Here is a 12,883-nt window from a genome sequence, read left to right as displayed (position 1 = left end):
GGGGATAGTGAAGATGAAGCAATGGACATAGGGGGAGAAGTAGGCTCAAGGTCAAGATCAGGTATGCCATCATGGGCATTCTCAAAGCACTGTGATGAGCATTACTTTAAGACAACCCTGATCTAGTTAATCAATCAGACAAATATTACTCTTCAAACCACTACCAATGGCAGCACAAAGAAGCTCCTTCAGGCACATCTAGCCTCCCTGCAACTTCAACAAATCCAGGGCTTCTAGCATGTTAGGGATGTAAACACCATGAAGGGTGATATTGAGGAGATGAAGAAGGCCCTTTCAGACAGGATAGATTTTAAAGTTCCAGAAGCTACAATGCTTGACATCAAGAGGAAATTAAGGAAAAATTCTGATATGTCAACCAAGATAGATGCCTTGGACACAAGAATGTCAGCCATGGAAGCATCTTTAACTGCCATTCATCTTCATCAAGCCCAATAGACAGATCTACTTCAAAAACTGGTGGCTGCTCAAACCCCCTCATCTACTCAACTTGATGATAACAAAAAGGGGGAGAAAGGACCAAGTGAGGAGGAGAGGCTTCAAATTCAAATCAGCAAGGTAATTGTACCTTTAATTACTATCTCAAAGCCATCAGTTACAGATAGTATAGATCTGATCAATGCAGCAGCAGCCAACATAAGAGCAGCTGATAAGGAGAAGTTGAGTTTAGTCAACTGGGAGAAGATTGATGAGGAAATACAGAATAAGTTTGAACTTGTCAAGGAGCCAGTTAAGTCAGCCATCCATCACTCTCAAGTCAAGCAAATTAGTGTGAATGAGATGAGCATAAATTATCTGGAAAGAGGATAGCCTTCCTGCATCAAATCTCCAAAGGTTGAAACAATTCTGAAACCAAGGGTAAATTATTCAAAAACATCATTGAAGAACCCTTTGGATACTGTGTATGAGACACCTAAGCCTGATGAGAAGAAACTCCTGTCAAGATCAATTATTTTCTACAAAGATCCAGCTGATTCAGCTTCAAAAAGAAGAATTGCTAAAATTTTCAGGAATGGGAAAGAAATTTGTGTGGTGGCTGGACATCCTCAATTTGCTCAAGCAAAGAGAGAAGAAAAGGCTAGATTGAAGCAGGAAAAGAAGCAAGCTACTCTGGATGCTAAAAAGACTAAACAGAAGAAAGAGCAAATTGCTATCTTAGCCAAGCTACATGCTGTAAATTTATCACAACAAATTCCCGTTCATCCATCTAAAATTACTGAATCAAAGAAGCAAGTTGAACAACAGAAGAAATCTCCAAGAATCAAGGAATTGGCTAAAAGAACTAAAAGGAAACTGGATATTGTTGACAAGGAATTGGAAGATCAATTTCCTAAGGAATCTACACCATCTACAACTCAAGCATCAAAGCCCTCTGTGGTTTTTGAAGATATCAGGGTGGTGGATCCCTACAAGAATATTCATGGTGAACCTATTGTGCCCAAGGATGAGCCAATAGAATGGGAGAACATACCAATTCCTGACTTCAATCTACCAATCCTTAGCAAGCTAAGAAGAACAAAGTCATGAGCAGTCAAGAAAGTGAAGCTGTCACCTCTCAAATCCAAATCTCTAGTCAAAGCTCAATCTAAAGTCAGTAAGGGAGATTATATGTACTTGTGTGACATCAAATAATTTTCTGATCTAAACCTCTATCTAGATGAACTAGATGAAGTGAGAGGAATTGATGCATACAGAAACCTACCTGAAAGGTTAGTGTTCAAGTACAAAGGGGGAAAGGAGATTCAGTGGCCACTTCACAGGATCCTTCAAGAAATCCAAGTTGTACTGATTAAAGTTTATTCATCCTTCAAGAAGAACTTTGGGTTCAACATTACTGCAAGAAGATTGGTACTGAAGAAGATTGAAGAACTTAGGAGTGTTAGAGCTAAAGATGCATTTCCAAAGACTCTAATTATCCCTTACACAGGGAGAAGAGTGCATCTAAGGCCCTACTGGTTGATGGAGTTCATGGATGACAAAGGTGTGAGAAGATTTTTCAGATTAGAAGACCAATTGAGCATCTCCAGCAATGAGACTCTTTTGGAAATGCAAGGAAAGCTAAATCTCTCAAAATCTGATGAACTGGAATTCCACAGGCAGCTCCAAAATCAAATTGAAAAAAATAACAGAAAGCTTGGAAAGAGCTCCAGACCTTCAAGGAACTAGATAAATCTGCTCAGGCTAGAGGAGCATCTTGAAAATGACTGTGAGCAAAAACTTTGTACATTTTGTTAATTGAAGCACTTTTCAGTAATATCTACTTTCTTTTAAAGTTATATTTTTAGGGTGTTTTGTTATCATCAAGTATCTCTTCATTTATGGCCACAATTTCAGTAGACATAAATTGGGGGAGATTGTTGTGAATATGTTGTGTACTTGATGATTTCATGAACAAAACACCTTGGTAGATTTTACTTAGTGAAATTATGTAGCACTCGACGGATAAGATTTATAGTCCCGACGGATGACTCATTATAGTCCCGACGGATAATGACTTATTATCCATCGAGTGAGTAGCTTATGTAATAATAAGTCTGTAGCACATTTCTGCATACATCATTGTATATATTCTGTAAGTAGTATTTAAGTCATGTTGACTTTAACTAGATATGTAGAATAAGTTGATTAATTGTACATAGATGATGTCTTGTAATTCTGTATAAGTGAAATAAAGTCAAGTGCCTGATTGCTACCCGATGAATAAACTACAATGAAGTCGATGGATGATCAACTAGACAACCCGACGGATGATCAATAACTCGACGGATGATCATGAACCTGACGGATAAAGAATTCAAATATCTGTTGACAGTGACAACACAGTCACATGTGTCGAGTGTATGCAAATGGAATGTGGTAGCCTATTCAACTGGGTTTTCGAGAACAAAGAAGCATTGCCATTTCCATGCTATTATGAAGATATTCAAAGATGCTGGAATAGAGTAATGAAGTAGCATTGTAATAGACTAGATAGTTTTTGTTTTATTATCTTGTCTCATTACTTTGTAATCTTGGTGATATATATAAACCAAGAAGTAGCAACTAAGAAACTATCGATCTAAGCAGAAAAGCAGAGAAACATTTGTAAGCAGAATTCTTAGCATTTCTCTGTAGTCTTAGTAGTTCAATTGTTGTAAGCAGCTGTGAGCATTTTGCACATAGGGTTCTTTCGATATATAATATATATCTCTGGTGGAATCATTCAAATCCACCAGAAAGTTTTTAAAGACTCCTATTTTTAATTACTTATGATTTGATTCATTTAAGTTTTTATTCCGCATTGTGCTAATCAATTCACTTATATATATATATATTTGAGTTAGAACATTTTTATTTCAAGAAAAAGTTTCAAGAATTCCATTCAACCCCCCTTCTGTAATTCTTGTTATATTGTTAAGGGACTAACATAGGGTACCAGGCACTATGACCTAATAATCAAGGGTCCATCTCATACCCGGCCCGTATCATAACCATCCAGTCCATAGCTTAGCATCCGAAACAATCAGTATGCTTTTGATGTATTCTAACATCGGAATATATCAGAGTATATGTATATGTGTATATGTAACAATTGAACATGAATAAAGGATTCAATGAATTAGGAGAAATCAGAAGTCGAAATGAATTAGGAATAAAGGAACAACAATAGTGTATCAGTGTTTGTGAACAAGAATTATCAAGGTGTAGCTGTCATGGAAAGTTGGAAGCAATTCACTATTCTGAACTTAGAATAGGGGAAAAACTTGCCTGGTATGCACTTCACCTCGGGTGGTTCACAGGTCTCTATCTCCGGCTTGATTCGCCTTGCTGGTGCTGAATGTATCAAGGAAAGATACTTGTTTAGTTGACTTACATCGTACGCGTTTCTCACACTGATACCACGTAGCCCTTATCGTCTACCAATACGATTCTATCTGGCTCGTATATAATTATCTAGCAATTAGTGTTTACATAATCATGTAAATCACATAGCACAGAATGCACATAATTAATTTAGACTTATAAATATTTTTAGAATTGATACTAAACCTATATTCACATTAACAAACAATATCTGACTCGATTCCTAATTTTTCGGGATTTATTGGACTCGTTTCTAACACTAATAGGGTTTGCAAACAAATAAATATTATAAACCGACTCGGTCTCGAGAGAAATTATAATTTATAACTATTTTTAATGAAATCGGGTCATTTTTCTTAGTCTAAGGGTCTTCGTTTCAATCGGATAGACGGTTTAATTATTATGTAATAAACAAGAATTAGCCAATTATTAATCAGTTATATTTAATAGTTCATAATTAATTAAACCTCAATTATATTTTTAAATAATTATTTAAGAATTACCATGTTTTGAAATAATTATTCCCTAATTTTTGGAATTAACTACAATTTATACAAATTATCCAATTAAACTGATTAATTATAAACCAATTAATAAATTTAATTAAATAATAAGTAATTACGAAATAATTACATAAATAATTAAATAAATAAACAATTTCCGAATTTCTGAAATAAGAATATAATTTATAATTATTTTCAAAATTATTCAGATATAAATTATATTATTTATTGGATTTTCTAATTAAATAACACTAATTTTTAGAATTTTATAAAAATAAAAATAATTTAGTAAATCAGAAACAGGTTTTAAAAATCAAAAAAGGGGTTTTGAAAATCAAAACCGGGTCAAAATTTGGAAGAAAACAGGTCGAGTCCAGGTTGGCAAGAATAACCCGCCGGTGTTCTTCACAACCCAGAACCCAGCGAGGTTCTGGCCACCGGAGCTCGATTTCGGCGATGCCAACTCCTGGGCAAAACAGCACGGTTTCGATCCGTTCTTGCTGCAAAACAATCCATCACTATCACATCAACACATCCCTGCCGTCTTCCTCCTCCACCATCACCTGTGTACCGATTCCGGCGAAAACTCGAAGAACAACGGCGAGACTTCGGCGAGCTTGGTTCTGGTCAAAACGGAATCGTTTGGATCGATTCAACCCTCAATTTCATCAGAAACTCAAATATGCTAACATCATAATCCAATAATCCCTGCAACAATTTCTCCGACCAAATTATAGAAATTTTCATCCAAAACTCAAACTATCGATTTCGTACACGAAAAAATACACATAATAGTGCAAAATAAAGCTTAACACTTCTACAATCTAACCCCTATCATCAAAACAATCTCGGGTTCATGTAAAATCAAAAAGGAATTAAAGTAAAACTTGCATAAACCCTAGAATAAGAACTAACAATTCAAGCTATCGTTTGATGAATTAAACGGTGCAAATCAATCACAAATAAGCATATGAAACTATTCCAAGCATCAATTTCATCCCATAACCCCACAATCAAAAGCCTTCAATTTCAGTTCATGAACCCTAAATTATGAATCAAAAATCCAAGCAACAAAACATGAAATTGATGATATAAAAAGAAAGTGGAGATCATAGGCTTCATTTTGGTTACTCACATGACTGATTTGTACAACAGAATCACTATGAAATCTGGGCTTGAATCTTTGAGCTGTTTTCCACCAACACAAATATTTCTTGATTTTTCTGATTTTTTTATAATTAATTAATAATTAATCAGCTATTTATACTAGTAAAAATAATACCTCTAAATAAAATTAAGGCCCTAATTATACATCTATTCAAATTAATTGGCCCCAATTTTTATAATTTTGGGTATTAATTTTGAATTTTTAAATATCCAAGAAATACAAAATATATGCCAAAAATTCCCAAAATTTGTGAATAATACAAAAATGCAAAGAAAAATGATATTTGATAATTTCATGATCTTATAAAAATAAAAATGTGATTTTGTGGGGCTTTTGACACCCAAAGGGGCCCAGAAAAGTTGTTTTCGCGAAACAAGAAAATTTGTAAAATGTCTGGATGTTCAGAATATCGATATGGTATAGGCCATACTTGGAAAGATAGGGCCAATGATTTTATATGAAATATCAACTATTAAAATACTGTTTAGACCGTACAACTTTTGATATAAAAGCATTTAATTAATAGTAAAACACCTGGTAATTATCTGGAAGACATTCTGACTGAAACAGAAGACACATAGCACATAACAACTAGGGTTTTATGACTCAACACAATTAATGATATAATAAAATACATAAATCATCTTTATTAAGATATAATACAAGCGTAATTTCTTGATCGTTACATCCTCCCCCTTATTAGGATTCTGTCCTCAGAATCTCGCTAGGAAAATAACTGGGGATACTTTTCTAATATTCCACTTTCAAGCTCCCAGGTTGACTCTTCAACCACGGGATTTCTCCACAAGACTCTTACTAAGGGCACAGACTTATTTCTCAATTTGTCGATCTAAAATTTTTACGGGTTGTTCCATATATGAAAAATCAGCTTGAAGTTCTATCGGCTCATATTCTATTACATGCCTCGTATTAAGATTATACTTCTTAAGCATTGACACATTAAACACATTATGGATATGCTGCATATGGGGTGGTAAGGCTAACTCGTATTGTAACGCCTGTGAATATTTGATATGAATGTAATATGATAATCTGTTTTGTGCTATAAAATTTTTGTGTAAATCCAATGTGTTCATATATATTCTTCGTTATATGGCATTTCGAATATCGCTAGGTTATTTAAGCGTATAATTTAGCGTACACAAGCTAATTTCGTTACGCGAGTAAATAATATTTGAGTTGTTATAGTTGTGACTAAGCGATGGATAATTATTCGGCTTAGAATCAAATTATTTGCATTTTCTTATTTGGCTTAGAATATTTATTATGATTTGTTTAATAGAGTATTGACCTTAGAAAAATTCTTTTAAAATATATTCTTGTTCAAAATTTTTTAAAACACTTTTATAAAACTTCTAAAATTTCATAGTATTTATGGTATTAATTTTGTGATTTATGAAGCTATATTTTATTTACTAAAATTCATTCTTTTTAAATCATGCTTTTATTAATTATTGAATTACTAGTATACCCTTGCATGCATTTAAGCTTATAAGAGAGTCCAAGGCTAGTATTGTCCATTCCAACCCCACTAACTTGCAAGATTACCTATTTAACCTTGCATGCATTTTTGTCACTATTAGCAAGAAGGACATTATTGTACATTCCTCATTCCACTACCTTTCTAGTCAAATTAAATAGACAAAAACCAAGTGAGTGCCCTCATTTTCATCAACACACCCACTCAAACACCCTCTCCGCTCCTCTCTTTACTCCCTCTCGGCCGAAGCCCATCCCCACCCTCATTCTTGCCATTTTCTTCATTTTTCTTCATCTTCTTTCACTTTTCAAGTTAGTCAAGCCAAGAACTTCATTATTTAGTGGAGTAGCATCATTTTGAGGTGAGTTTTATGCTTGCATGTTGAAAAAGCCGAGGTTGAGACCTTGGTTCTTATGAACTTAAGGTTGCAACCATGGTGGCTTATAGAATGAACAAGATATGATCTTGGAGGGGTGTTACACTTCTATTTTACGAAGTCATACTCATTGTTCATAAACATTTGGCAATGATTTTCTTAGGAGCCGAATGTGAAGTGTTGATTTTGGGAAGTTTTTATGAAAAATGACCATGCATGTTGATTTTTAAAGTCTTACTCCTTATAAATGTTGTTTTGTTAAGATTAAACCCTTGCATGCTATTTTTCCATCAAGATACCTTAATTTTAGTACTTGCATGTTGATTTTAGCACTTGCATGTTGGATATAATACTTGCATGTTGATTTATAAGTGATTTTCTACGTAGAGACTATACTTGTTGATTTTGTGCTTTGGTGTTTGACTTGTATGAGATGCATGTTGTGGTTTTTGGTTATAAAATGCTAGATAAAGTATTCTAAGATGATAAGTGATTATATTCAGTAGATATCAAATGATTATTTTGGGGGTATAGTTCGAATTGTTCTTAAAAACTCGAGGACATGATGTTACTATTATAGTTAATCTTTTAACCTCTTGATACTTTATTTTTGTGAGTTGTATGCTATGATCCCTTTGATAAAATGCTATTTTAAGTTATATATGATGAAATGAGCTTAAGGTCAGTAGGTGTCATGAAGTTACTGTTAGGTCACACACACACTGTAGAGGGGGTGAATACAGTGTATAGTACACTCAAATCGAACTTAAAGAACTTGAGTAACAGAAAACAAACTTTATTGAAACAATAAACTCTGTTACAATATGGAACTGTTACCTCTCAGTGATGAACAAATATCACGAGAGCTGCTAGGGTTATATAGAATAATAACTTCGATAATGATAACACTTATAATGTAAACCCTATGCCTGTGTTTATATACTACACAGTTACAAGATAATCGCTAATTGATATGGAATATAATTCTGCTTCCTAAAATATATCAATCAGATATCTTCTATCCCAAGTATTCCATTCTTCACGGAATTCCTTCTTCATGCATATCTCTTCTTATGTTTTATCTCTATCTTCTTTCCTTTAATCAGCTACTGTCCTTATCTGATCGTCCTTCAGCACTTAAGTTCTGATATCTATCTTCTGATGATTATCTCCTGATAATATAAGTACTGATATCCTTAAGTCCTGACTTCCAGTATAAGTACTGATCAACAGTTAAGTACTGATCTATCCTGTTCATACAAGATCTGAAAGCTAAACATAAGACATATTAGCCATGACATTATCAAATATATCTAACAATCTCCCCCAACTTGTAAATTAACAAAATATACAAGTTAAACAGATATTTGATGATGTCAAAAACATTAAGTACAAATGCATGAGAAATAGACTAGATAACTACAACTTACAGTCCTTAAAGTTTTACCAATTTCAACTTCTGATAACAACTTCAATCTGCATAAATATCAGAATTTAAGCAGTTGTAGATCTTCGACTTGGCTTCATCAACTTCTGATCTCTCTGATGTCAGGAGTTGTTCTGAGATAGTTCTTCAACAAACATTTCTCAGCATATCTTAGTTCATCAATCATTCTCCTTTTAACACCTTTAAGCTCTGCAGTATCTTCACCAGTTTGAAAGATTACAGCTCTGAGATCATTAATCTTTTCTTTCCTTAACTCCTGGTCTAGTCTTATGACATAAGCTTTGTCAGATTCAAGATTGAATTCAAGTCCCTTAATACCAAGATACGTTCTGATCTGTGCAGTATTAGGCTTCATATCAACAATATCCCCATTGTGATCTCTGTACTTTGGAACATATCTGCTGTCAGACTTAACAGAATAAAGCCTTTTCTGTCTCTAAATCTGTTCTTTTAAGTAGTTTGCAGCAGTCTCTGTTATTCTGTCATCCACTTGAAATAAGAAAAGTACATGCTCCAATTCTTCAAAATACTTCAAAGGAATGGCATTTTGTCTTATATGATAAACCCTACCATCTGTCATGAAATACAACATGATGTATTCTTTCAAGTAGGTATGGTAAACCATCTGTACAGATTCTAGTTGATTCAATCTCTCAGGAGTTGCTCCAATACCTGGTTCACTCAAGGAAGTTGGATCATCGGTAGTGTTGTGTACTCTTCTTTCATCAGCACTTCCCAATCCAGTTTTATCTCTAGCTTCCTTTCCAGTAACTACTCTTGCTTCAAAACCACTTGGAGTAGTCTTCAAAGATTGAGTCTGTTTTGCTTTAGTGAATCCTGGTAGGAGTGTTTTAGATCTATTTTCTGATATCAAGTTAACTTGAGCACTGTCAGAGGTTACTTGCTTCTTCTGAATATCAGAACTTACAATTTCTTGACTCTGAACAACTTGAGCCATGTCAGAGGTTGTTTTAAGAACTTTTCTTGAAGTCAGAGCAAGATCATCTTTTCCATCAGTAATTTCTTTTTCCTCAGGAGGTACATAAGGCTTGATAGGTTCACCAACCTTTTCTTTACCCTTGGATCTTGGATCTATCTGTGGTTGTGATCTAGCCAAAGTTTCTTCAGTATGTATCCTTTCTTTGATCATAATGCCTTTAGGTTTTGGAAGTAACTTTTTACCAGAAGCTTCAGATTTAGATGTGACTTTCTCTGATTTAAGTCTGGCTTCTTCTTCCTTTAAACTTTCCAAGTCCATCCCTGGATTTTCTTGAAGAAATAACTGTCTTGACATTTCCTCATCAAGATCTAGAAGTTCATCAGAACTTATCCTTTTACCAGCAGCATAACTTATTCTTTTCCCAGTATCAGAACTTGTTCTGTGACTATCTTGTCTTGATGTAAACCTTCTACCTTGACTATGACCACTACCCATTCCAGAGTTTCCTTGGTCATCTTTTCCATCATCCTTTCCTTGCAGTGTCTTGTTGGTTTTGCATTTGGACTTAATTACCTTCTCCCCCTTTTTGGCATCAGCAGGTAATAAAAGAGAGATAAGTAGTTCCACTGAGGTCTGGATTTCAGTAAGTTGCGATTGCTGAGAAGCTTGATTTGTCAGAATTTGATCAATCTGAGCTTGTTGCTTCTCTTGAGTTTTCTCAATATAAGCAACCCTGTCAATGGTAGGTTGGAAGAACTTTTTCTTATCAATTTTCCAAACTTGTTCCTGTTTGATAAAGTTCTCCTGAATCTTGTGTAGCTCTGCATGAGTGTTAGAATGAAGACCTTGTAGATGTTTAGTACTCAATGCAGTGACTCGAAGTTGGGTTTTAAAATCATCAGAATGTAACATTTCATCAGCTTTAGTCAAGTGCTCAGCAAGATGTAAAGCATTTGGAACACATGAAACTGAGTTCCATTCCTTAGTCCACTCCTGACCTGCAGGAGTTTCACTCCAAGGTACTGGTGCATCCCTGATAACAAACTCCTTTACCAATTCAGACTTAGGAAGAGTCAGTGGAGGAGTATGTCCTGAAGGACCTGCTTCATCAGCATCTACAGTTATAGCAGCCTCACCAGTATCTCCAACATTTGCAGCATCAGAACTTAGAGAATTAGTATCTTCTGATAAGACAACAGTGTGAGTAGCAATGGAGGCTTCAGCATCCTCTAATTGCTGATCTGATATTAAGTTCTGATCAACAGCCATATCCTGATGCTCACCTAAAATCTGATCATCAGCATCTTGATGTAGAGAAGGTGTTAGTGATAACTCAGGAGTTTGAACAGCATCAGTAACAGGTGTTGTGGAAGGATTATTTGCTGTTGGAGCTTCTAAGAAAAGTATTTCAGGCACAACGAGGTTCTGAATATCAATTTCAGCACTTGTGCCTGGATCAACAAGAGACACAGAAGGTGAATTAGCCTTGTCAGATACAGGTTCCTGAGATGGAGTTGATGGAGAAGAAGTGACTGGAGCAAATTCCTTGTCTTGTGAGATCAGAGATTCCTGATCCCCTTCCTTAGTTGCTTCCTCCTCATCATCTGAAACTAGCCTTTGTGCCCTCTGTTTCTTGTACTTCCTTGTTGATTTGGATTCCTTGGGAGTTTCAGGAACCGTCATACGTCTAAGCCTCTTGAGAAGCCTAGAACCCCCAATTGCAGAATCCTTCTGAGAAGTTGCCTTCTCAGCTTCATTTACCACAGGTTCTGAAGAAGGAATCTGATCCTCAGAATCTGATTCATCTCTCAAAGTAATTCTCCTCCTCTTTTGAGGTGTGTGAGGAACAGTCTTTTTTCTCTTTGGCTTAGAGGATGTAGGCTTCACAGTAGGTGCTGAAGAAGAAGGTTGAGCAGTCTGTGAAGTGGAGAGATAGGATTTGAGATAAGTTCTGAGGGTAGGTTGAGTAGAATGAGAGGTAGGTACTGAGGTTGATGGATTTTGGGTGGTTGGAGGTGGTTGAACATCAGAGTAAACAGATCTATAGGTATCAGGATCAGCATTTACCAGGATCTGTTTTACAGACTTGGGAATCTGTAATGATCTAACCATTTTCTTCTTAGTATCAGCATTTACTAGATCATTAAAGTACCTTTTTGCAACCTTAAAAGGTGGGGTTTGGGTGCTGACTAACTGAGGTTCATCAGTACAATAAGTGTAAATAAGTTGACAGAATCTAGCAAAATAAACAACATCTCGATCCTCTGTCATCCTATCCCCAATAAAACCAATTAAAGCAGTTGCAAAATCAAAATGAGTTTGATTGATAATTGCATACCCGATGTGCTGACTCATAATGGGAATAGCATCAAAATTTGAACACTTGTTGCCAAAAGCCTTGGTGATGCAATCGAAGAAGAAACTCCATTCTCTTCTGATATTAGCCCGTTTCAACTATCCAAGTTTCGTCAGACTCTTTTCATATCCCAAATCAGTCATTAACCCCCGAAGTTCTGATTCCTCTGGTATAGAGAAGGTACAATCTTCTGGAAGATGTAATGCTCTTCGTACTGTACCAGGAGTGACTACATAGGATGAATCACCCACTTGGAAGATAATACTGGGAGTGCCTCGTTTACCACCATCATCAAAAACTCCAGTCCCCCAGAACCGCAGAACTTGTTGACTTGAAAATAATTCAGGCTGAGTTAAGGCGTACCCAACCTCACTATGTGCAAGAAGATCTTGCACAAAGTGCAATTCAGATGGAGCTTCAGCATGATCAAGAATTGCAGAATAGTTGTTTGGAACAAACTTTGCTCCATCAATGATTAAATCCTTTGGTGCCATGTGAAAAAATATTGAGATTCAAGTATGCCTGTTAGGTGTTTGAGATAATGTCTGTATGAAAAACCAACGTGAGAAAGAATGTGAAAGAGAGTAAAAGTAAGAAGAGAGATAAAGTATAAAGAAAATAAAAGATTAAAGAAATCTTCTCTCTGTTGTTCTTATACTCTGAAAAAAAATGTTACCGTTGGACACCTGTCAGACATGCAGTAATAACGGATAGTTACTGGGCTCGAGAAA

Source organism: Apium graveolens, chromosome 10, assembly GCF_009905375.1.
Source record: "Apium graveolens cultivar Ventura chromosome 10, ASM990537v1, whole genome shotgun sequence".
Classification (NCBI taxonomy): Eukaryota; Viridiplantae; Streptophyta; class Magnoliopsida; order Apiales; family Apiaceae; genus Apium; species Apium graveolens.
This window is presented reverse-complemented; position numbering follows the sequence as displayed.